Source organism: Macaca thibetana, chromosome 14 (assembly GCF_024542745.1).
Source record: "Macaca thibetana thibetana isolate TM-01 chromosome 14, ASM2454274v1, whole genome shotgun sequence".
In the NCBI taxonomy this organism is placed as follows: Eukaryota; Metazoa; Chordata; class Mammalia; order Primates; family Cercopithecidae; genus Macaca; species Macaca thibetana.
The window spans coordinates 114,777,960-114,803,166 of NC_065591.1; the positions used below are offsets into that span (position 1 = coordinate 114,777,960).

A 25,207-nucleotide genomic window follows, 5' to 3' on the forward strand; every position below is an offset into this window, starting at 1 on the left:
AGAATCCTTAAAATTAGTGGTGTGGATACAAGGACCCAGGTGACAGCCTGAGCTTCAGTCAGGGGGGCTGGATGTTGAGCTTCTACCTCCTTCCCAGCCTGTGGGTTAATTTTAGGGGAGGAGAAGGATGGGGAAAGGGAGTGAGGGAAAAGAGAGAGGGTGAGGGAAAGGAAGGGAAGTGGGGGATGGCAGAAGGAAAAAGAAGAAGAGTGGGAGGAAGGAGGAAAAGGGAGAACCTGAGACTGATGGAAGATAGTTGGAGAAGTTTTCAGATTAAACACAAACTGATTAAAAAATGGTCAACTTGGCCAGGTGCGGTGGCTTATGCCTGTAATCCCAGCACTTTGGGAGGCTGAGGTGGGCGGATCACCTGAGGTCGGGAGTTTGAGACCAGCCTGACTAACATGGAGAAACCCTGTCTCTATTAAAAATACAAAATTAGCCAGTTGTGGTGGTGCATGCCTGTAATCCCAGCTACTCAGGAGGCTTAGGCAGGAGAATCGCTTGAACCGGGGAGGCGGAGGTTGCCGTGAGCCAAGATCGTGCCATTGTACTCTAGCCTGGGCAACAAGAGCAAAACTCCATATCACTCAAAAAAGAAAAGAAAAAAGAAAAAAATGGTCGACTTGTCTCCCCCTCTGTGAAAAACTGTCTCAGTAGGAACTTTGCAGGTGTTTATCTACATTAAAAAACTGCATTGAGCTCTTCACCTATCAGGCAAGGATGGTGCTAAGAATACAAAGGTGATGACGGTCTCTCCTACTCCTTCAAATCCTTTGAAAGATGATTGTTGATACCTCACATTAATTTAACAACGAACAATTAACTGATTCAACTGCACGATCTCATGTGAGCCCATAACTCAAATGTTATCATTTGTTATCAATCTGAGCCCTTGAGAGCCAGTGTTACCAACTGTCTTTTAAAGAAGAGAAAACTGAGGATGACCACACAGCTGAGGCCACACTGCTGATAGTACACCTCTAGTTTTTATTATTTTTTCTTCCCCACACCAAAGATGATTGTCTTTTCCTTGAAACTGGCAGGTTGGAAACACAGAGATCATGTTTGTAAATGTAGATGGCACAGAGCTAGGTAGCAGAGCTAATCTGGTTGGACACACTGAGGTACATAGTTATCCTGCTGGTGGCTGAGATTCCAACCCAAAGCAAGAAGAAATTGAATGGAGGCAAATGTTAAAAGTTTCAGTGAGACACAAGTTCAGGGTGGGAAAGACCTGGAGGACCTGGGGAACTAAGAGATTTATATTGACCACCAGTATGATGTGGCCGCATTCATAGAGGTTTGATGTTCCAAACACGGGAGTAACAGCTCCATCGTACTTTATACTAGCCAACCTAGCATATCCAGAGCAACTGTGTTCAGTTTTAGATGCTGAAAACTGGGAGGGACATTGACAAAAAGGGGCATTCGGGGAGTCATGACCGACAAATGATAGGGTCAGAAAAATATATGAGGAACAGCTAATGCAGTTATAGGTGAATAAATTATGAGGATGGAAGACCAAGGGGCAACATCGTAGCTACCTTCCAACATTTAAAGGCCACAAAACAAATAATGGGTTTACTGCATTTTGTTCTTTTGGTCAGAGTTAGGGAATCAACGTGGTGCCTAGTTATTTCCTCCCACCCCTCCAAAGGGGATATTTCTTCCTGGAGGCCTTGAAATAAGTGGTGTCGCCCACACAATGGCTCACACCTATAATCCCAGCACTTTGGGAGGCTGAGGTGGGCAGATCACAAGGTCAGGAGTTCGAGACCAGTGTGCCCAACATGGTGAAAACCCGTCTCTACTAAAAACACAAAAATTAGCTGGCCATGGTGGTAGGTGTCTGTAATTCCAGCTACTTGGGAGGCTAAGATGGGAAAATCACTTGAACCCGGGAGGTGGAAGTTGCAGTGAGCCCTGACTGCGCCACTGCACTCCAGCCTGGGTGACAGAGCAAGCCTCTGTGTCAAAAAAAAAAAAAAAAGAAAAAAATTAGCCAGGTGTGGTAACCATGCCGGTAATCCCAGCTACTAGGGAGGCTTAGACAGGAGAATCGCTGGAACTCAGGAAGTGGAGGCTGTAGCGAGCCAAGATCACGACACAGCACTCCAGCCTGGGCAACGGAGTGAAACTTCTTCTCAAAGAAAAAGAAAAATGGTGGGAGTACAAAGACCAAGGTGACAGCCTGAGCTGGGGGGTGTCAGTCAAGGAGGCCAGATATCGAGCTTCTACCTCCTTCCGAGTCTGTAGGTTGGTTTTAGAGGAGAAGAAAAATGGGGAAAAGGAGTGAGGGAAAAGGGAGAAGTTGAGGGAAAGGAAGGAAAGGGCTTATGACATTTGGGCTTAATATGTTGACTGACTCTGTAACAGCCCTGTCTGATAAGAGAAAAAGCTCTACTGTTTCGTGAATTTTCCATTACTGGAGTCAATCAAATGAGGGTGTGTGAGGAGCTGTAAAGGGATCCCTATATGTGGATGTTAAACCCAATATTTAATGTCTTTTCTAACTATAATGTTCTATGAACTTTTTTTTTTTTTTTTTTTTTTTTTTGAGATGGAATCTCGCTCTGTCACCCAGGCTGGAGTGCAGTGGTGCAATCTGGGTTCACTGCAAGCTCTGCCTCCCAGGTTCAAGCGACGTTCCTGCCTCAGCCTCCTGAGTAGCTGGGACTGCAGGTGCCCACCACCATGCCCGGCTAAGTTTTTTGTATTTTTAGTAGAGACAGGGTTTCACCGTGTTAGCCAGGTTGGTCTCGATCTGCTGACCTCGTGATCCGCCCACGTCGGCCTCCCAAAGAGCTGGGATTACAGGCGTGAGCCACCGCGCCCGGCCCACTAGAACTGTTAATAATTATGAGTGCTTAGCATATTCAGGACCCTGTCTTAGTTGAATGTGATGCAAAATATAAAATACAAGTGTACACTACTGTCAGTGTATTTTGTCACCGTCAGTGAGCACTTACACAATTTATACAAAAGGTCAAGTTTTGTCCTATTGTGTATGTGGTTTTCTTTGTGTGTGCCTCAGCTGGAGTGCAGTGGCATGACCTGGGCTCAGTGCAACTTCTACCTCCTGGATTCAAGTGCCTCATCCTTCTGAGTACCTGGGATTACTGATGCACACCACCACACCCAGCTAATTTTTGTGTTTTTAGTGGAGACGGGGTTTCACCATGTTGGCCAGGCTGGTGTAGAACTCCTGACCTCAGGTGATCCACCCACCTCAGTCTCCCAAAGTGCTGGGATTACAGGCGTGAGCCACCACACCTGGCCATAGTTTTGTTCTATCATTAACATGACTTTTCAAGATGGTTGAAGGGCTCTTTCAACCATCTTGAACTGGCCCATACAACTACAGCATTTCTTTCCTTTCTGTTGCTATTTTAATCCACAAGGGGGCAGAATTTACTTATGGAGGATTAGCCAGGCCTCACCTTTGAGGTATTCTTAGTAACAAGGATTATAATGGACAAAGAATTACAGACTACTTTGGATTTAAGCTTATAAGCACTTTGCTGCCATTTGTAGTTATGTGCTAAATTTCCAACCATGCGCATTTAATGTTCAAGGGCCCAGGGGAAAAATGAAAATCTTATAAAATACGGTTAGGCATTTGAGAGGAACTTTTCCCAGGAAATAGAAACATACACTATTTTAATAACTTAAGATCACTGTTTTAACTTATTCTAACTGCAGCAGGTGTTTACTTTGTCTAAGACCAAAAAAGACTTATTTATTTTATTTATTTATTTATTTAGAGACGAGTTTCACCATGTTGGCCAGGCTGGTCTTGAACTCCGGGCCTCAAGTGATCCCCCTGGCTCGGAAAAAACTTATTTTAACTGCAGAATTTATCATGAAACAAATCAATTCATCAGATGTTGTCAACTATGGCCTCTAGGTAGTTAACAAGAAAAGGCAACAAGGGAAGGAATAAGTCTGCCCCAGTGGTTTCAGGGAAATTAAGGAATTGGCAACATAACTCTTAAGGCTCTTTCAATCTTGAAGTTTAGTCTTTGTTCTAGGCCAGTAACTTACGGAATCCTGGAATGCTCTGACTATATGTAATGTAGAATCTCAAGCGTGGGCAGGCCCGCAGAAGGTCATCTAGGTCACTATCTTGCCTTCAGGCCAATTTCTTTCTTTCTTTTTTTTTGAAACGGAGTTTCACTCTTGTTGCCCAGGCTGGAGTGCAGTGGTGTGATCTCGGCTCACTACAACCTCCGCCTCCCGGATTGAAGTGATTCTTCTGCCTCAGCCTCCCGAGTAGCTGGGATTACAGGTGCCCGCCACCATGCTTGGCTAATTTTGTGTTTTCCGTAGAGATGGGGTTTCACTATGTTGGTCAGTCTGGTCTCGAACTCCTGACCTCAGGTGATCCACCCACCTCGGCCTCCAAAGTGCTGGGATTACAGGCATGAGCCACTGTGCTCGGCCATCTGCAGGCCAATTTCATATTCAAAACTAGTCAGCTGAGAGGTATCAAGTTATTTACATTCTCTTATTGTCACTGGGATCTGAAATCACAGCAAAACAGTTCCAAGATCTTGACAGGTCTGTTAGTATCCAATTTTTAATTATTGTATATCATAACATATTCAGGGATACTGATGCTACAACATTTCCTTAAACACCCCTTATGCTTCCAGTTGTGGGTGCCACAAATTAGCAGGTACATTGACAAAATAGTTGGCACCCAGAGGCAAGTAACCTGGAGTGCATATTTGTTCAATAAAGGTGAGCAGCACCTGTTACCATCCTAGGTGCTGCCAGGGATACAGAGATGAACGACATTGTCTTTTGTGTATCCAGAGATCACAATCAAATAGAGAAACAAAATAGGCACCCCGTTCAAGGCAGTATACGATCATCAGTATTGTGTAAGAGTCAAACTGTTTCAGGAATTTAGAGGAGGAAGATCACTAAAGTGATCAGGGATGGTTTCATAGTAAAAGAAATGTTTATCCCAGACCTTGAAGAGTAGGTTAGAATTTTAGCAATTATACATGGCAAGCAATGACCTTCCAGACTGAATGGCAGCCTTCGTGATTAGCAAACCAGTTGCCAAGCTGACCTCTGCGTTTGGCAGATTGGAACATCACTGTGGACCCTTTGTCCTGATGGGTTCTCAAAGTCTGGTGGTGGGAAGGAGGATGGTCAGTAATATAACATAACTGCGCCTGGAAGCTGTGCCACTATTCTACAGACTGGGAGTTGACTATTTGGGAGTAACGTTTTGTGTTGATTTCTCCAGTAATAATTGTCAGGATAAGGATAACAATCTGGTCCACAAAGATCACTCCACCATTCAGAAATACAGCAGGTGCCTCTCTGAATTCTGTCCTTGATAATATGCTTGTATATGTCCCATGCATGTATTCATGTTTACACATGCAGAAACACGCATACACACAACTGTTTGGGAGACCCTGGCAAGAATGCCTGTGCCAGTACACAGATCAGGCAAGAATGTGTGCCTTTGATTCTGAGACTCTCAGAGATCCAGATCCCACACTAACCTATTTCATTGACATGTCTATTTATAGTCACTGCCTCATTCCAAATGCGAAGTCACTTTCTAAATCTAAATCTTTTATTACCTTCATCAGAGAGATTCGAACAGAGGCAGAGTGGGTGGGAATTAAAAATAGACACAGACTTACTATGAAAAAGAAAATAATCGATTGTTAGGGATCCATGGCCGTGAAGAATTGAGATTATGTTGATAATAAAAATCCACTGACAAAGCCTCAATTCAGCCTTTAGTTTTATCCTGCCCCTTCCACTTTCCTATCAAAGCTAATAACAAAGAGAGAAGATGACTGGTTTGAACTTCATCCCTGCTTCTCTCATTCACTCTCCCTAGGGAGGGGCAGAAAAGCCATGAAACAAAGAATCGAGGGAGCTGCATTTTCCCTCCCTCCCTCCCTCCCTCCATTCCTTCCTTCCTTCCTTCCTTTTTTTTGAGATGGGGGTCTTACTGTGTTGCCCAGGCTGGTCTTGAACTCCTGGGGTCGAGCAATTCTTCCTCCTCTGCCTTCCAAAGGGCAAGGATTACAGGCGTGAGACACCACTCCCAGCCCTGCATTTTCTACTCACAGGAAAATCACCTCCTACATGATAAAAATCACAGATAGTACAAATTTGGCAACCTATAATTTTTAAAACCCCCAAATGAAACACTTCTTAATAATAGTAATTTTTGAGCACTTATATGTGCAAAGCATTGCTACTTGATTTATATTCATTTCCATTTCTTCATCTTCTCAGTAATCTTGTCTATTATCTTCATTCTACAAGCAGATACTGAAATGCAGAAAGATTAACTTGCCCAAGATCACACAGATCATGAGCAATTAAGCCACTATTCTAATCCAGCCATTTAACTCTAAGACCTATATGCTGAACAGTATATATTGGACTGCTACCCAGTATAGGTAGCTAACACAAATTTTTTGCTCTGGAGGTCCCTCAAAGCTTTTATCATCAGTTTTCTACTCTTGGTCATATACAAAAAAGTATATATTGAGAGAGGGTTTCACTCTGTTGCCCAGGCTGAAGTGCAGTGGTGTGATCATAGCTCACTGCAGCCTCAATCTCCTAGGCTCAAGCGATCCTCCTGCTCAGGCTCCTGAGCATCTGGAACTACAAGTGTGCACCAGTACGCCTGGCTAATTAAAATTTTTTTTTTTTTGGTAGAGACAAGGTCTTGCTGTGTTGCCCAGGATGGTCTCCAACTCCTGGGCTCAAGCGATCCTCCTTCCTAGGCTCTCAAAGTGCTGAGATTACAGGTGTGAGCCACTGCACCTGGCCTAGAAATGTTTTTCAATTTTTCTTTACTTAGACTCCCATTTTTTACATATATATAAACTCACAGTCTTCTTTACTGTTATTTGGAATAGATTAAATATTATGATTAAGCAATGGCATTTTAGAGTAGGCTTTCAGAAACTACATGTGATGAATGTAATGCTAATCAAAAACAAGTCGACACAAAAGAGTACATTCTATAGGATTCCATTCTATATGATTCCAAGGTACAGAAACAGAAAGGAAAAAAAAAATCTGTGCTGTTAGAAGTCTAGACAGTGGTTACTCCTGGAGTAAGCAGTAGTGAATAGAAGGGAACATGGTGGGGCCTTCCAAGGTGCCGGTTCTGTTTCTTGATTTGGGTGCTTGTTACTTGGGTGTGACCATTTCATGAAACTTGTTGAGCTCTACATTTATGATGGTCACATTCTTCTGTATCTATATTATACTTTATATTATCTACTGCTGCATACCAAATTGTCCCAAAACTTAGCAGCTCGAAACAATAAACGTGTTATCTCATAGTTTCTGTGGGTCAGGAATCTGAGCATGGCTTAGCTGGGTGGCTCTGACTCAGGGTCTCTCATGAGATACAAACTGTTGGATGGGGTTGTAGTCTCATCTGAAGGCTCGCATGAGGTGGAGGGAGATTTACTTCTAAGCTTGCTCATGAGGTTGTTAGCAGGTTTCAATCCTCACCACACGGACCTCTCCACAGGGCTACCTCACCACATGGCAGCTGGCTTCCCCCAGGGTAAGTGATGCAAAAAAAAGCACAAGATGAGACGTCTCAAAGGAGACATCTAATCTCTGCTGCCATATTCTACTTGTTATAAGCAATTCAATAATTCCAGCCCACACTCAAGGAGAGGGGAATATTAAGAGGCAGGAATCATCAGGTGCAATCTTAAAGGCGCATACCACACACTTTAATAAAGACTTAAAGGCCTGGTGCAGTGGCTTACGCCTATAACCCCAGCACTTTGGGAGGCCAAGGCAGGCAGATCACCTGAGGTCAGGAGTTCGAGACCAGCCTGGCCAACATGATGAAACCCTGTCTCTACTAAAAATACAAAAAATTAGCCAGGCATGGTGGCAGGCGCCTGTAATTCCAGCTACTCGGGAGACTGAGGCAGAAGAATTGCTTGAACCCGGGAGGCAGAGGTTACATTGAGCCGAGATCGCACCACTGCACTCCAGCCTGGGCAACAAGAGTGCAATTCCATCTCAAAAAAATAAATAAAGCTTTAAAAAGTATCCATATGTGTCCTCTGCCTCCCCACTCACAATAGCAATCACTGTCTTATAGAATTAAAAATGCTTTCACAATTCACTAGTTTTTTGGCAACCACGACATCTCATAAGAGTAGGTTATGACATGAATTCTTCTTTCTGTTTTACAGAAATGTAATAAGCTTGATATGACCACTTTTATGTTTGCAAAGCACTTTTCAGATTTCACAATTCTTTTTCATACATATTTTGAGTTTTATTATGCAGAATACGTGAGAATTGTAGTTTAGTGTTATTTCCCTATGATAAATTCCAGGAAAATACATTATCAGGGTGGCATGAACAACATTATAGTTTATATTATTTATAGAGGATAAAAGGTCTCAGCCAGGCACGGGGGCTCACGCCTGTAATCCCAGCACTTTGGGAGGCCAAGGTGAGTGGATCACCTGAGGTTAGGAGTTCGAGACCAGCCTGGCCAACATGGTGAAACCCCATCTCTACTAAAAATACAAAAATTAGCCAGGCATGGTGGCGGGCACCACCCTGAATACTCTGAAATACTAATTCAGAGTATTATCTGATAATACTCTGAAAATTGTAAAATGCATACAATATACTGGTTACTATGCACTAAGGGATATAAATATATATCTATAATTTCGGCCGGGCGCTGTGGCTCACACCTGTAATCCCAGCACTTTGTTGAGACTGAGGCGGGTGGATCACAAGGTCAGGAGATCGAGACCATCCTGGCTAACACAGTGAAAGCCCGTCTCTATTAAAAATACAAAAATTAGCTGGGTGTGGTGGCGTGAGCCTGTAGTCCCAGCTGCTGGGGAGGCTGAGGCAGGAGAATGGCATGAACCCGGGAGGCGGAGCTTGCAGTGAGCTGAGATCATGCCACTGCACTCCAGCCTGGGCGACACAGCAAGATGCCATCTAAAAAAAAAAAATATATATATATATATATAAAAAAATCCATTTAATCAGACCAATCCTACAAAGCAAAATTTTGCCTCATTTTGCAGAGCAAAACCTGAGACTCAGAAAGGCTTATTTGCTAAGATCTAAGAGATAATAATTGGTAGGGCCAAAATTTCAACTAAGTTTGACTTGAGACCTTTTATCTTTTATTTTATTTTTATTATTTTTAAAATTTTTTTAGTCAGAATCTTGCTCTGTTGCCCAGGCTGGAGTGCAGTGGTACGATCTCAGCTCACTGCAGCCTCTGCCTCCTGAGTTCAAGCAATTCTTCTGCTTCAGCCTCCTGAGTAGCTGGGATTACAGGCACTTGCCACCATGCCTGGCTAATTTTTGTATTTTTAGTACAGACAGGGTTTTACCATGTTGGCCAGGCTGGTCTTGAACTCCTAAAATCAGATGATCCACTCACCTTGGTCTCCCAAAGTGCTGGAATTACAGGCGTGAGCCACCATGCCTGGCTGAGACCTTTTAACCTCCATATATAAAATAAAGTATAATGCTGTTCATGCCACCCTGATAATATATTTTCCTGTAATTTGTCATAGAGCAATTTTTACAAAAGCTGTACCATCCTGATCTTAGGGGGAAAAAAGGAATTATCTTCAAAGATTATGGCAGGTAGAATATGAAAGGCAGTAATTCACTCTCTGTATGGCATTTGTGTACAACACTAAAGAATGTGGCAATCTTTCTCCAAGACACTAATACTACTCACCTATGATCACTTGGGAGAAATCTTTGGAATATATTCTTATGAATGTGTTCATGGAAAGCTGACCATATGCATCATACCATTCATTTCATACACACTTTTTAAGTGGCTTTAAAACAACAAGTGTATAAATTCTCGAAGACCGCAATAAACTTTTTTTTTTTTTTTTGAGATGGAGTCTCACTTTGTTGCCCAGGCTGGAGTGCAGAAGCACGATCTTGGCTCACTGCAACCTCTGCCTCTGGAGTTCATGTGATTCTCCTGTCTCAGCCTCCCAAGTAGATGGGATTACAGGCATGCACCACCATGCCTGGCTATTTTTTTTTTTTTTTTTTGTATTTTTCATAGAGACAAGGTTTCAACATGTAGACCAGGCTGGTCTCGAACTCCTGACCTCAGGTGATATTCCTGCCTCGGTTTCCCAAAGGGCTAGGAATACAGGCATTAGCCACCACGCCCAGCCAAGACTGCAATAAACTTTAATCTGCTTCTTACATCAAATGTGTGGGCAGAACTATAATCAAACTTAGCTCATGCTTGACAAAGAAAATCTTGGAGCTTCTTTTCTCCCAGAGACAGATCAGTGCAATTAAAAATCTGGACCTCGATCTGTATGCAACTTAATGATGGTATGCAGATAAATGGGCTAAACCAGACTTCCGTTTTTCTCATTAAGGTGGCAAGAATAGATCCAGCATTGCAATTTGGCTCCTACACCCAGTTTATATCCTAGCAGAAAACGTCACATCTCAGCAAGGGAAGATTTGTAATGCCAAGTCATTTCCCCTAACTTTACTTTGTTCCTGTCCCTCCCTCACACCCAAATGACTCAAATGGCTGCCTCACACTCATGTATTCATTCATTCACTCATGTGTTTACTCAAGTGACCTAACTATGAGTCTTGAGTTTGTCTTGCCAGGGAATTGTCTTCCAGGTGATCTTTGCATTTTCTTTCTTTCTTTTCTTTTTTTTGAGACGGAGTTTCACTCTTGTTGCCCAGGGTGGAGTGCAATGGCACAATCTTGGCTCACCGCAACCTCCATCTCCCGGTTTCAACCGATTCCCTTGCTTCAGCCTCCTGAGTAGCTGGGATTACGGGCATGCACCACCACACCCAGATAATTTTGTATTTTTAGTAGAGATGGGGTTTCTCCATGTTGGTCAGCCTGGTCTCAAACTCCCGACCTCAGGTGATCCACCTGCCTCGGCCTCCCAAAGTGCTGGGATTACAGGCATGAGTCACCGAGCCCGGCTGATCTTTGCATTTTCATCAGAGCATCAAACCAGTTCTGGCAGACCGCCTTTCCTGTAGACCCGGTGTGCTTCATGCTTACAGGGGGTAACGAAGAACAAGAAATCACCCAAGTACTTTAGTGTCTAAGATGGGCAGTTCACAAATCTAATTAATTATTAGCATCCCTCAAAAAGCCTTTAAACACTTCTTTGAATAATGTAATGTAAGCATATGGTAAACATTCAAACAGAACAAAATAGTATACAGTGAAAAGTAAGTCTCTCTCACACGTGGCCCTCAGTTTCCCTCCTACTAGTTCATATACATTTTATGTCTCACATTATTTTGTTTTTTTTTGAGACCGAGACTGGCTTTGTCCCTCAGGCTGGAGTACAGTGGCGCAATCTCTGCTCACAGCAATCTCCGCCTCCTGGATTCAAGCGATTCTTCTGTCTCAGCCTCCCAAGTAGCTGGGATTAGAGGCGAGCACCACCAAGCCCGGCTAATTTTTGTATTTTTATTAGAGACAAGGTTTCACCATGTTGGCTAGGCTGGTCTCGAACTCCTGACCTCAGGTGATCCACTCACCCTGGCCTCCCAAAGTGCTGGGATTACAGGTGTGAGCCACCTCGCCTGACCTGGGGTCTTATCTTTATCCCTGGAGTTGTAAAATTTTACTGTGATGTGTTTTGGTATAAGACTTTTTTCCATTAACTTATTTTGATATGTCTTTTAATCTAAAGACTCATTTAAGTGTCAGGAAATGTTGTTGTACTATTTAAAAATAATTCTGCTGGGTTCAGTGACTCACGCCTCTAATCCCAGTGTTTGGGAGGCAAAGGCATAAGGATTGCTTGAGCCCAGGAGATTGAGACCAACCTGGGCAACACAGTGAGACGCCATCTCCACAAAAATAAAAAAGTAATACTAAATAAAAATAAAAATAATTCATGTCATTTTCCCTTCTTTTTCATATACTCATCTTTCAGATGTTGGACCTCCTGGACTGATCCTCTATTTTTTTTAGATCTTTTCTCCCATGTTGTTTGGTTGAGTTGTTCCAAGAGTTTGTCAAGGGATCTCTTGGATGGCATTATGAGATAATTGTTAAAATCAGCAATTCAAATACCAGAAAAATTATTTTTTAGTTCTACAAGCTTGGGCAAGTTCTTTATCCTCTCTGTCTTAGTTTTCCTATCTATAAAATGGAGGAAATAATTGTATTTAATTATTTGATGATTAAATGATTATTAAAGCATGTTATGAGAATTGAGTTTAATACATGTCTGAAACATAGTAAATGTTCAATAAATATTGCTATTATTGTTATTATTATCGTATTCTTGTTTGATGGATACTATGCCTTCCATTAGTCTCTCAGGATATTAACACAGGGTTCATTGCATAGTCTTTGTTTCTATTTGCTTTTCTCTTACTTTTCTCAAATGTCTCATGTTATATTGAGAGATACTAAAAAGCTGTTTGTGGCTGGGCATGGTGGCTCATGCTTGTAATCCCAGCACTTTGGGAGGCCGAGGCTGGCGGATCACGAGGTCAGGAGATCAAGACCATCCTGGCTAACATGGTGAAACCCCGTCTCTACTAAAACTATAAAAAATTAGCCAGGCATGGTGGCAGATGCCTGTAGTCCCAACTACTCGGGAGGCTGAGGCAGGAGAATGGTATGAATCCGGAGGCAGAGCTTGCAGTGAGCCAAGATCGCGCCACTGCACTCCAACCTGGGCAACAGAGCGAGACTCCGTCTAAAAAAAAACAAAAAACAAAAAAAGCTGTTTGGAAATGCTGTGAATGAGCAGGACTTTACAGTGGGCTTCTTTGTAGGCTGTTTGATTGTGGGATTCCCAATGTCAGTGTCTGGTCTTTTTTCTGAAGCTGTTGAATTACTCCAGAGAAATTTTTTTTTTTTTTTTTTTTTTTTTTTAGATGGAGTCTCGTTCTGTCACCCAGGCTGGAGTGCAGTGACACAGTCTCGGGTCACTGCAACCTCCACCTCCCAGGTTCAAGCAATTCTCCTGCCTCAGCCTCCTGAGTATCTGCGATTATGGGCATGTGCCACCATGACCGGCTAATTTTTGCATTTTTAGTAGAGATGGGGTTTCACCATGTTGGCCAGACTGGTCTGGAATTCCTGGTCTCAAGTGATCTGCCCGCCTTGGCCTCCCAAAGTGCTGAGATTACAGGCGTGAGCCACCTCACTTGGCCAGAAAAAAATTTTTAAATCACATGTCTGTCAGTGGGAGGTGGGTAATGACTGCCAATATTCTCTGAGCTGAGTGGGTGTAGTGGGTCAGGAGTATACCTATATAGATTCCAGTCCCTGAGCCTTTTAATGAACTGGCTTATAAGCACTGGGGTTTCAGCCACTGTGTTTTTGTAAGTCAGTTACCTCTCTTCCACCTGCTTTCATCAGCCAAACATTTGTTGACATTTCTCTTTCACCTTTATTTCCTCCCCCATTTTCAGCCACCCAAGTAGCTGGTACTGACTGCTGGCATGTGCCCTTGCGTCTGGCTAATTTTTGTATTTTTTTTGTGGAGATGGGCTTTTTGCCATGTTGCCAGGCTAGTCTTGAACTCCTGGACTCAAGCAATCTGCCTACCTAGGACCTCCCAAAGTGCTAGGATTGGGAACCACTGTGTCTGGCCCTTTACTTTCATTTTAGTGGGTTTTGGGGAGGAAACAGAGAAAAATACATGTGTTAAATCTACCACATTACCTAAAATATCAGTAAGTGATTTAGGGGGCAGGTCCTGTCTTCTAGACTATAGACATTTTCTGTGCTCCATTTTTATTTTTCAGTTTTTTTAGAGATAGGGTCTTGCTATGTTGCCCAGGCTGGTCTTGAATTCTTGGGTTCAAGAGACCCTCCCAACCTTTCCTAGTAGTTGTGATTACAGGCGTGAGCCACCATGCCAGGTGCTCTGCTCCATTTTTGAGAACGACAAAATATTTAATCTGATCTGTGGCTTTTTATCCTCCCACTTCCCCTGTTCAACAGACAGTCATCGTTGGCAGGGTTGTGTCTGTCAACTGCGATACTGCCTGTGATATTGGCTCTCTAACCCTGGGACAGATAGGACAGTCCTCCGGGAAACAGAACAGCTTGTCCGTGTACTCAGGAAGCTCATGTTGGATACACAGAGGCCACACTCCTACTGGAAAGCTTTTCTGTTGCAACACCCTCTGCTTAGAATGATAGAAAAGGAGAAAAAGCTTCTATTTCCCAATAGGCTCTCTCTTATCCAGAGAACCTTATCTGGGAAAAAGGTAGCAGAGAAACGTGAAACCAGGTTTCATCAGGAATGAGGGAATTGCCCCTCATTTTGCTAATTTTGACTATGAAACCCAAAGAGAAAATGCGTGTGGGATTTTGTTTTCATGTCTTGTTTTTTTCTTACTTTCCCCCTCTCTTCCTCCCTGTCTTCCCTCCTTTCCTTCTTCCTTTCTTTCTACTCACCAGGCATGTTGTATTTAAGCTATTTTGGTTCAGACTAAGGGAAATGAATCAAGGCTTTCGGAACAAATTACAGAAGTACAGAAATGTTCAGGATGAAGCCATCATGTCCATTGTAAACCAAGGCCTGCTCTGCCCAAAAGAACTTGTTCCTGCACCCTCATCCCTTTTGCTGTGTTTGCAGCTTGGAAACCCTGCCAGACACTGAGGTCTTCTTAGGAAAAATATTTGTTCAAATCTTTCATTTTCTCTGTGGTCTTTAAAAGCCACTCTGGTTTCTAGTCCAGGAATCAGCTTTTCTGGGCATATCATATTGGCTTCCAGCTGTGACCCTTCTGGGGGCATGAACTCTGCAGAATTCTAGCAGAGATCTGAAGATTTTTTTCTTTTCTTTTCTCTTTTCTTTTCTCTTTTCTTTCCTTTCCTTTTCTTTTCTCTCTCTCTCTTTCTTTCCTTTTTTTTTTTTTTGAGACAGAGTCTTGCCCTGTCACCCAGGTTGGAGTACAGTGGTGTGATCTTGGCTCACTGCAGCCTCCACCTCCTGGGTTCAAGCCATTCTCGTGCCTAAGCCTCCCAAGTAGCTGGGATTACAGGCATGTGCCACCATACTGGCTAATTTTTGTATTTTTAGTAGAGACAGTGATTCACCATGTTGGCTAGGCTGGTCTTGAACTGCTGGCCTCAAGTGATCTGCCCAGCTCGGCCTCCCAAAGTGCTGGGATTACAGTGGTAATCCCACTGCGCCTGGTCAAGGTTTTTGTACATGAGAAATTGGAGGCAAGTGCCCTGAGGAAGTGCGGCGTACACACAGGCAGATTTCTTTGACTGTTAGTTCCTGTGTCAATCAGGGAACCTGCAATGTGGCCATGTGTTATGTATAGCATTGTACAGGGATTTTGTGGAACATGTGAGAATAGACACAATCCATACACAATTCCTGACTCCTGTCCTCATGTAGCATCCAGTGTAGTTGTAAGGCATGTGAAAAAATTAGCAAATACTATAAGACAGCACAAAATTGACACTACCTCTAATGCTGTGGCAGCTCAGAGGAGATGGTGACCCATAAACGATGAAAATCAGTGCAGAAAATGAAACATGAGTGACAAATGGAGGGAAAATGTAAAGGAGAAAGGCAGGAATGAGCTCTGGATGTTTGGGTGGGAGTGAACTCATTACTCAGGGTTAGATTGCAAGGGAAAGAGAAAAGGAGCAGTGAGGAGCGAGCAATTCATGTGAGGGGAGACTTAGGAGAAGGAAACTTCTAGATAAATATTATTGGAATTGGCCTACAGAGAACAGCCGTATTATATATTTTTGGTGTTATTTTTAGTTTAACGACAAGTATCTGCTTTTATCTATAATTTTCTTTTTCTTTCTTGTTTTGTAGTGATGGGGGTCTTGCTATGTTGCCTAGACTGGTCTCGAACTCCTGGCCTCAAGTGATCCTCTTGCCTTGACCTCCCAAAGTGTTGGGATCACAGGCATGAACTACCATGCACAGCTCACAGTTTTCCCAGTTGATTGGTTAGCTAATCTTTGAGATTAATCCAGAGGCAAGTAGAGATCTATTTCACCCCTACCTCCCAAAACCCCTCTTAAATATCCAGGATTTTTGGTGGGCTGTGGTGTCACAGGTGAGTGAATTGAAATCATTAGGGAGTTGGATGTATTTCATTCAGCATGCAGGACTATCTGGCAGCAGAAACTAGAAGGGCCAAATTCTACTTCTCTGGATTTTGCCTCTGCAATAATCTAACAGTCATTTGCTCATATCACTTTTTAGAATAACCAGTCATTTAATGTCATTCATTCATTTAATAACTACTTACTGAGCCCTTGCTATATGTCAGGCACCATCTGCAGTGCTGGGCATACAGCAGTGAACAAAATGGATGTTCTCCTTTATTTTGTCCTCTCAGAAATGTGTACATATCCCTGAGGGTTTTGGGCAGTGAGACAGAAACACATAGCATTCTAAGATAATTATGTAATCAGTATTTTCTTGGAGCGTCAGTTTACTAAATAAGTAATTGAAAACACTGCCCTGTTTTTAAATATATATATATATGTGGAGTGGAATACAAAATTTATATGCATTTCTTTTTTGAGACAGGGTCTGGCTCTGTCACTGAGGCTGGAGTGCAGCAGTGGTGATATAGCAGGACAAGCCACAGACAAAACTCCTCAGACACTGGATTAAAGAAGGAAGAGGTTTTTCATTTGGCCGGGAGCATCGGCAGATTCGTGTCTTAAGAGCCGAGCTCCCCGAGAAAGAAATACTTGACCTTTTTAAAGGCTTACAACTTTAAGGGGTCCACGTGAAAGGGTCGTGATAAATCGAGCAAGCATGGGAAACGTGACTGGGGCCTTCATGCATCAGCTAACAGAACAGAAAGTTTTACAATGCTTTTTTCATACAGTGTCTGGGATTTACAGATAACACAAGTAGTTTAGGTCAAGGGTTGATGTTATTATTATTACTTTTTTTAATTCCTAGGGCCAGGTGGTGGTGCCAAGGTTGTCTGGCTATTTATCTTACTTTTGTTTCTTTCTCTCTTTCCTACTTGTGAACTAAGCAAGGTGAGGGAAGGAGGGCAGCAGGAGTAGTAGTGGTCTCCTTCCTCAGTGAGATCTCGGTTCACTGCAACCTTAGCCTCCCAAGCTCAAGTGATCCTCCCACCTCAGCCTCCCGAGTAGCTGGAACTATAGGTGTGCGCTACCATGCCTGGCTAATTTTCTGTATTTTTAGCAGAGACAGGGTTTCACCATGTTGTCCAGAAGGGTCTTAAACTCTTGAACTCAGGCAATCTGCCTGCCTCGGCCTCCCCAAGTGCTGGGATTATGAGCAAGAGCCACCACACCTGGCCTTATATGCATTTTTAAGCTAAAGCAAGACTTCAAAGCAATGCCAGGCTTTGGCAGGTTGTTCTGGGCTATGTCCCAAATCTCCAGAGGTCCACGTGCACACTACTCTGCCTTTAGGAGCACTCATGGAGAAGTTTGCAAAGCACTGCCCTACTTAACCTCAAGTGGCCTTACCACTGCCTACAAGATCAAGAGGAGACTCCTGCACGAACACTCAAGGTTTTTCAGGATGTGGACTGGGGGCCACGTTCCCCAGCACTCACTTTCCCTCCCCTCCCCTCCCCTCTTCTCCCTGCCCTTCCCTTCCCTTCCTTTCCTTTCTTTCTTGAGACAGAGTCTTGCTTTGTTGCCCAGGCTGGAGTGCAGTGGCATGATCTCAGCTCACTGCAATCTCTGCCTCCCAGGTTCAAGCGATTCTCCTACCTCAGCCTCCCAAGTAGCCATGATTACAGGCATGTGCCACCACACCTGGCTAATTTTTTTGTATTTTTAGTAGAGACGGGGTTTCACTGTGTTGGCCAGGCTGGTCTCAAACTCCTGACCTCATGTGATCCACCTGCCTGACCTCATGTGATCCACCTGCCTCAGCCTCATGTAATCCCTCTGCTGGGATTACAGGTGTGAGCCACTGAGCCCAGCCCACTGTCTTTGCTTTCTGCTCTCTTTTCTCAACAGCAGAAGCACATAGGAAGCACCCACTGGACAATGTGCTGGGCTAGAGTATAACAAAGACACCTTCCTAGCCACACCCACCACATGCTGCTCACCCTGCTTATTGCCTCACCTTCCCTGCTTAGAAAATCTTTTCCTCTCTTTCAAGGGGCCAGCCTGAATATATTGCTTTGCCTGAATAGCTTGAATTTCTTTTTTAATCCATTTTCCTGTAATACTCTGTAGACACTTCTATAATAGATCTTACATTTTGTCATGCCTATATAGTGTCTCGTCTTTTCTCCTACTGCATGCTAAATTCCCCAGGCAGGGCCATTCTTTTCAATTCTTCTTTGTATTTACAAAATGCTTATCACCAAATAGGCCCTCAATGGATGCAAGCCGAATTAATTAATTTTTCAGAGGAACATGCAAATTCTCCGGGAAGTTAATCTGAAAACATTAAGTAATGTATTAATTAATTTATCCATGTACTAATCAACTATTTACCAGTCCTATTTTTTGTAGAGACAGGGGTCTCAGTGTGTTACCCAGGCTGGTCTTGAACTCCTGGGCTCAAGCAGTGCTCCAGCCTCAGCGTTCCAGTGTGTGAAGATTAAAGGGGTGAGCCACTGCGCCTGGTCAGCTGTCTTTCTACTCTTGAGCTAAGTTTATGAAGACAGTAATAAGAAAACAGAACTAGTCTCGTCCCTCATGACACTTACAATTGTATGAAAAAGACTCATAGTAATAAGAGAGAAATAATTTTAAGAATTTAATTATATTAAATGTGATAAGTTAAATATAATTAAGTGTATAAATGTGATAAATGCTATAAAGGAAAAGTACAGGAAACTATGAACATATAATTCCATCTTTAAATAATTTTGTTTTTTTCTTTTTTTTTTTTTTTTTTTCTGAGACAGAGTCTCTCTTTGTCACCCAGGCTGGAGTGCAGTGGCGCGATCTCAGCTCACTGCAACCTCTGCCTCCTGGATTCAAGCAATTCTCCTGCCTCAGCCTCCTGAGTAGCTGGGATTACAAGTATGCACCATCATGCCCAGCTAATTTGTGTATCTTTAGTAGAGATGGGGTTTCACCATGTTGGGCAGACTGGTCTCGAACTCCTGACCTCAAGTGATCCGCCCACCTCGGTCTCCCAAAGTACTGGGATTACAGGTGTGAGCTACCACACCCAGCCCACCTCTTTTTATAATGGCTTCTTTTCCATATTTGTAATTAAGACTTATTGTGTGGAGGGAGGGAGGACTAAAAGGGGCGGTTTGTTTTACATTTAAAAGCCAGAACTAAACCTTTCAGAGAGGAGAAATGATAGTGATTCTACCCAAACTCTTTGAGAAAATAGAAAAGGAGTACTTCCTTTTCATTTTATCAACATTACTCTGATCCCAACACCCAGATAAAGATATCACATACACACAGAAGAAAATCACAGACCAATATCACTCATGAACTTACATGCAATCATCCCTTAACAAAATCAAATCAAGTAATAGATATAAAGAGTAATGTGGCTGGACACGGTGGCTCACGCCTGTAATCCCAGCACTTTAAGAGGCCAAGGTGGGCGAATTACCTGAGGTCAGGAGTTCGAGACCAGCCTGGCCAACATGGCAAAACCCTGTCTCTACTGGAAATACAAAAAAATTAGCCGGGTGTGATGGTGCGAGCCTGTAATCCCAGACTCAGGAGGCCGAGGCAAGAGAATCGCTTGAACCAGGGAGGCAGAGGTTGCAGTGAGCCAAGATCGCACCATTGCACTCCAGCCTGGCGACAGAGTGCGACTCTGTCTCAAAAAAAAAAAAAGGTAATGCATCAGACCAAGTAGGTTTTATCCTCAGAATATAAGGTTGGTTTAACAATAAAAAATCAATTAATCATTGTAATTCCCCATATTTATAGGATAAAGGAGAAAAGCAGTATAATTTCAGCAGATGGAGAATGAAGAAAAAGACTAACAAATTCAATACCCATTCGTGATTTAAAAAAAAAAAAAAAAAAAAAAAAAAACAACTCAGCCAACCAGGAAGAAAGGGGACTTCTTTAAAAAAACGAAAACAAAGTAGGACTATAAGGCCGGCATGGTGGCTCAGGCCTGTAATCCCGGCATGGTGGCCCAGGCCTGTAATCCCGAGGTGGGAGGATTGCTTGAGCCCAGGAGTTTGAGACCAGCCTGAGCAACATAGCAAGATCTTGCCTCTACCAAAAATTAAAAAGTAGCCAGATGTGATGGCACATGCCTGTAGTCTCAGCTACTTGGGAGGCTGATGTGAGATTTTCGCTTGAGCCCAGGAGGTAGAGGCTGCAGTGAGCTATGATCATGTCACTGCATTCTAGCCTGAGCAACATGGTGAGACCATGATCTCAAAAAAAGAGAAAAAGACTGCAAGTAAAAAAGTGAAAAATAATTAAAAGTTTAATCATCAGTATATGTCAAACAACTAATTTGACCTTTTTTTCAAATTGAATATTAAAATATATAGAGGTGGGAAGAATTTTATGAAACTTTTATACAAATAGCTACCTATATTGAACACTTGCTGAGAGTTCTGTGAACACTATCTTATTTAATCCTTACACAACCCCATAGAATAGGTATGATTTTTATTCCCATTGTATAGACAATGAAACTGAGGCTTAGGGAAGTCAAAAACATTCTCTGCAGAAATACAGCCAATAATTAGCATAGCCAGTGTTAGAACTGAAGGTCTGTCTGCTTTAAAATTTGTGCTTCTAAATATTGTTCAGGGCGGAGAGCAGTAGTTCATACTTGTAATCCCAGAACTTTGGGAGGTCGAGGCAGGTGGATCACCTGAGGTCAGGTTGGAGACCACCCTGGCCAACATGGTGAAACCCCATCTCCAGCAAAAATACAAAAAATTAGCTTGATGTGGTGGCGGGTGTCTGTAATCCCAGCTACTCTGGAGGCTGAGGCAGGAGAAGTGCTTGAATCCAGGAGGCGGAGGTTGCAGTGAGCCGAGATCATACCGTTGCACTCCAGCCTGGGCAATAAGAGTGAAACTCCATCTCAATATATATACACACACACACATATATATATAGTTCAGTACCACTTCTCATTTGACCACTTTACCTTATACATTAGGCAGCTAAGTGACAAGCCAACTGATGCAAGTTAATGCAAAGTTGGGACTAGAACCCAGGTCTTCTGACTTCTGACACCCTGTTGTTTTCAGAAATGGTGTTTCACGTCTAATCCACCTACTCCTTCCTTTTTATCAAAACACATTTTTTTTTTTTTCCTGGAGGCTCCAGACCTGAAATACTAGAGAATAAATATAAGTTACAGAGCCAGGGATCAAATTTTGTCTCCTGCTCTGTTCAGCATTCAAAACCACTAAGCCACAGAGAAGACTCTGCCCACACTCAGAAAACAGCATGTTAAAGCAGGATTGAATGGAAACCTCTCTTCATAAGAATGCAGATGGTGAGAAAGAGTAAAAATATTCAAGGGAAAAGGAGGTAAAGAAAATTAGTGTTGGGGCTGGAGAACACTGTATGGTATTCATCTTTCAGAAATTTGAAACTCTGGGAACTGTACAGGGGAGTCCAAGGGATGTAACTGCCCGGAGAGGCCTCAAACCTGGCCCTTTTGTGGACGAAGATCACTTCCCATCATTTTCACTCAGAGTTACCGTGGTCTGGTAGATAGAGCTCCCTGGGAGGTGCTGGGAAATGGCCCCAGGGCCACCAAGGCTTTGCCCTGCTTTCTGGGCAGGGTTTGGCAAAATTAAAAAGGGAGAGAAATTATTTATTGTCCACCCAGTGCAAATTAAGAAAAATGGTATGGTCTGGATGGTGTTTAAGCAAGTCAGGAGGGAAAAGAAAAATTTTTATCACCTTTCCTTTGACACAAGCTGATGATGCCCTCGCCCAGATGGACAGAAGCCCACCTTCCCTGGCAGGCAGCCACTGGGAAATGCATAGTTCCTGCCTCCTGCACATGCCGGGGAATGGACAGCAGGCATTCTGGGAGGGTGAGGGGTGAGCTGTGGAAAAGGGTTGGGGAAAAAAGTAGTTCAGGAGTCAGAAAATAGTTCACAAATCTAAAACTCCATTCAGAGTTGCTTCTAAACACCATCATAGCATACATGTATATGATATTCACATACAGCATGAAAAGTGTGGTAAGTTCTTTGTTTTCCTTCCCCAAATGGAATTCTTTTTTCTTTCTTTCTTTCTTTTTTTTTTTTTTTTTGAGACAGAGTCTCACTCTGTCACCTAGGCTGGAGCATGGTGGCACTATCTCAGTATACTGTAACCTCCACCTCCCAGGTTTGAATGATTCTCCTGCCTCAGCCTCCCTAACAGCTGGGATTACAGGTGTGCACCACCATGCCTGGCTAATTTTTGTATTTTTAGTAGAGACAGGGTTTCACCATGTTGACCAGGCTGGTCTTGAACTCCTGACCTCAAGTAATTCACTCGCCTTGGGCTCTCAAAGTGCTGGGATTACAGGCGTGAACCACTGTGTCCAGCTGGATTTCAAAAATAGTATCTGTCATTCCAAAATAGTTACTTAGGTGATCATTTTTCTTTCCTTCCAAATACTATGACTGTTTTGTTTTAGATCTTTTTCTCATCCCTCAAATATAAAGAGCCTAGAAATTTCTCTTGCTCCATCAGTTCCATTGAGAAATATTTCATGGTAACCACAAAGATTAGAAAAAAATACAGAAAAAAAGAAAAATATAGAAAGAATATTTTGAAAAAGAAATATTTTGACTCTTGGAGGGAATTTCTAACTGTTCTTACTTTAATTTTATGTATTTAAGATTAGAAGCAAGACAAAACAAACAAATGAACAATAAGCAAAAATAAGCCCAAAACTAACCTTTTCCAAACTCTTAAATACTGGGTTTCAAAACACAGTGTGGAGGATGGTTACTTGAGTGGGTTTGGGTCACATTCGAGTCCTGACTCTGCCCTTAATCTATCTTTCTTTCTTTTTTCTTTTCTTTTTTTTCGAAATGGAGTTTCGCTCTTGTTGCCCAGGCTGGAGTGCAATGGTGTGATCTCGGTTCACTAAAACCCCCATGTCCCAGGTTTGAGTGATTCTCCTGGCTCATCCTCCCGAGTAGCTGGGATTACAGGTATGCGCCACCATGCCTGGCTAATTTTTGTATTTTTAGTAGAGACGTGGTGTCACCGTGTTGGCCAGACTGGTTTCGAACTCCTAACCTCAGGCAATCCACCCGCCTTAGCCTCCCAAAGTGCTGGGATTATAGGCGTGAGCCACTGCAGCTGGCTAAGATCCTTAATTTTTCTAAACCTACTTTTATCATCTATAAAATGAGCATAATAATAGTACCTTTTCACATGCTGTCATAAGGATTAAATATAATCTTGTTTAAAGCACGTTGTATAAAATCTATCTTAGCTATTATAGTAAGAAGTACAAAAGTGAAGGAAAGTAATAATCTTTGTGGGGGTGCATACGTGTAAGAAACCTCTCAGGAAGGAGCAGAACTGAACCAAGTGCTGAGGCAGAACCTCTGCTCCACAAATAGCATTTTTTTTTCTTTTTAGCAAATTGCAGAAAGATATGATTCCTATCTTCCTGCAGGCTGATTCAGTCCCATGCCAGGGCACACGGCTGGTGAGTGGGCAGCTGCCCTATTAAGGACTCAGCAAAGGAATGATTACTTTGGGGAACTGTCAAATATGGAAAGCTATTCAGAAGGTCCACATGGAGATGTGGCTGTTTCCTAAATCACAGTTTCCCCAATGTTTTCTATTCCTCTGTGCTCTGAGGTGATAACTTTTTCTTTTTTTATCTTATTTTTATCTCTCTCATTTTATTTTATTTTATTTTATCTTATTTTTGAGACAGTCTTGCTCTGTTGCCCAGGCTGGAGTGCAGTGGTACAATCTTGGCTCACGGCAACCTTTGCCTCCCGGGTTCAAGTGATTCTTCTGCCTCAGCCTTCTAAGTAGCTTGGATTACAGGCACCTGCCACCACGCCCAGCTAATTTTTGTATTTTTAGTAGAGACGGGGTTTCACTCTGTTGGCCAGAGATAGGGTTTCACTCTGTTGGTGGATCCTGACCTCAAGTGATCCACCCGCCTTGGCGTCCCAAAGTGCTGGGATTACAGGAGTGAGACACTGCGCCTGGCCCTGTTTTTTATTTTTATTTTATTTTATTTTTGAGACAGGGTCTCACTCTGTGGCCCAGGCTAGAGGGCAGTGGTGTGATCTCCGCTCACTGCAGCCTCCACCTCCTGAGCTCAAGCGATTCTCCCACCTCAGCCTCGCAAGTAGGCGTGCACCACCATGCCCAGCTAATTTTTGTATTTTCTGGTAGAGGCAGGGTTTCGCCATGTTGGCCAGGCTGGTCTCAAACTACTGACCTCAAGCGATCCGCCTGCCTCAGCCTCCCAAAGGCCGGGATTATAGGGATGTGCCACTGTGCCTGGCTTCTGAGACTGTAACTGTCCGCCATGGAATTCTAGAGTTGTTGGGATGACCTGGAGATATGTTAGGGAAAGATGGGAAGTTTGTAATGACATCAGTATAGAATCCACAGGCTCTAATGACTGGAAATGAGGCTGGAAAAGGGTAATGGAGAAATCAGAAGTTCGCATGAACGCAGACTCCTTGATCGGGCTCTAGTCAGGCTCCTCTGGGTCCTGCTTTTGACTAGGCCCAACCTTTGGCTCTGTCTAGGTCCGCTTACTCCAGTTTTATCAAGGATCCTACTGAGTGAGTTTAGTGGGATCCTCCTCTCGGTCTGACCACCGTCAACATCTTCTTACCCTGGCTTCCTTTCAGCAGAAATCTTGTTAAGTCAGTTTAACAAAGAGTTACCCTACTTCCTAGTGATTTTCCATCCATTGATTCCCCTACCTTGTTTCTTGGCTATAAATCTCCACTTTTCCTTATTGTCCCTGGATTTGAGCCCCATCTCTAGCCCATACTACAAAACCCCATCATAGTAGCCACTACTGTGATGGGGTTCAGAACATCCTACCCCAAAATATGACACCTTGGCATATTGAGTATTTTAGGCCAAAGAAATTTGAGAAAGAGCAGGTGCAGGAAGGACTGTCTAACCTTCCCCGCAAGAAGGTCATAAGCCCCTGATATGAGAGGCAATTCCCTATGCCCAGAGGAAGGAGTGTCCTTGTCTGTGAAGACAGGAACACTGAGAGGAATCTGAGTGGCGAGCCTTGCTGTCTCCCCC

At 43.1% G+C, this 25,207-nt stretch overlaps 2 protein-coding genes across 2 annotated transcripts in view; both read right to left on the reverse strand.

Annotated features, from left to right (window-relative positions):
• Positions 1-25,207, reverse strand: part of HSPA8 (heat shock protein family A (Hsp70) member 8) — a 75,379-nt gene extending 50,172 nt beyond the window's left edge. The window contains exon 1 of the mRNA XM_050755605.1: positions 25,204-25,207. The gene's annotated coding sequence lies outside the window, so the exon portion shown is untranslated. The remainder of the gene's footprint in view (positions 1-25,203) is intronic.
• CLMP (CXADR like membrane protein) overlaps positions 1-25,207 on the reverse strand; it is a 124,797-nt gene that overhangs the window by 38,886 nt on the left and 60,704 nt on the right. The gene's annotated exons all lie outside the window — the stretch shown is intronic.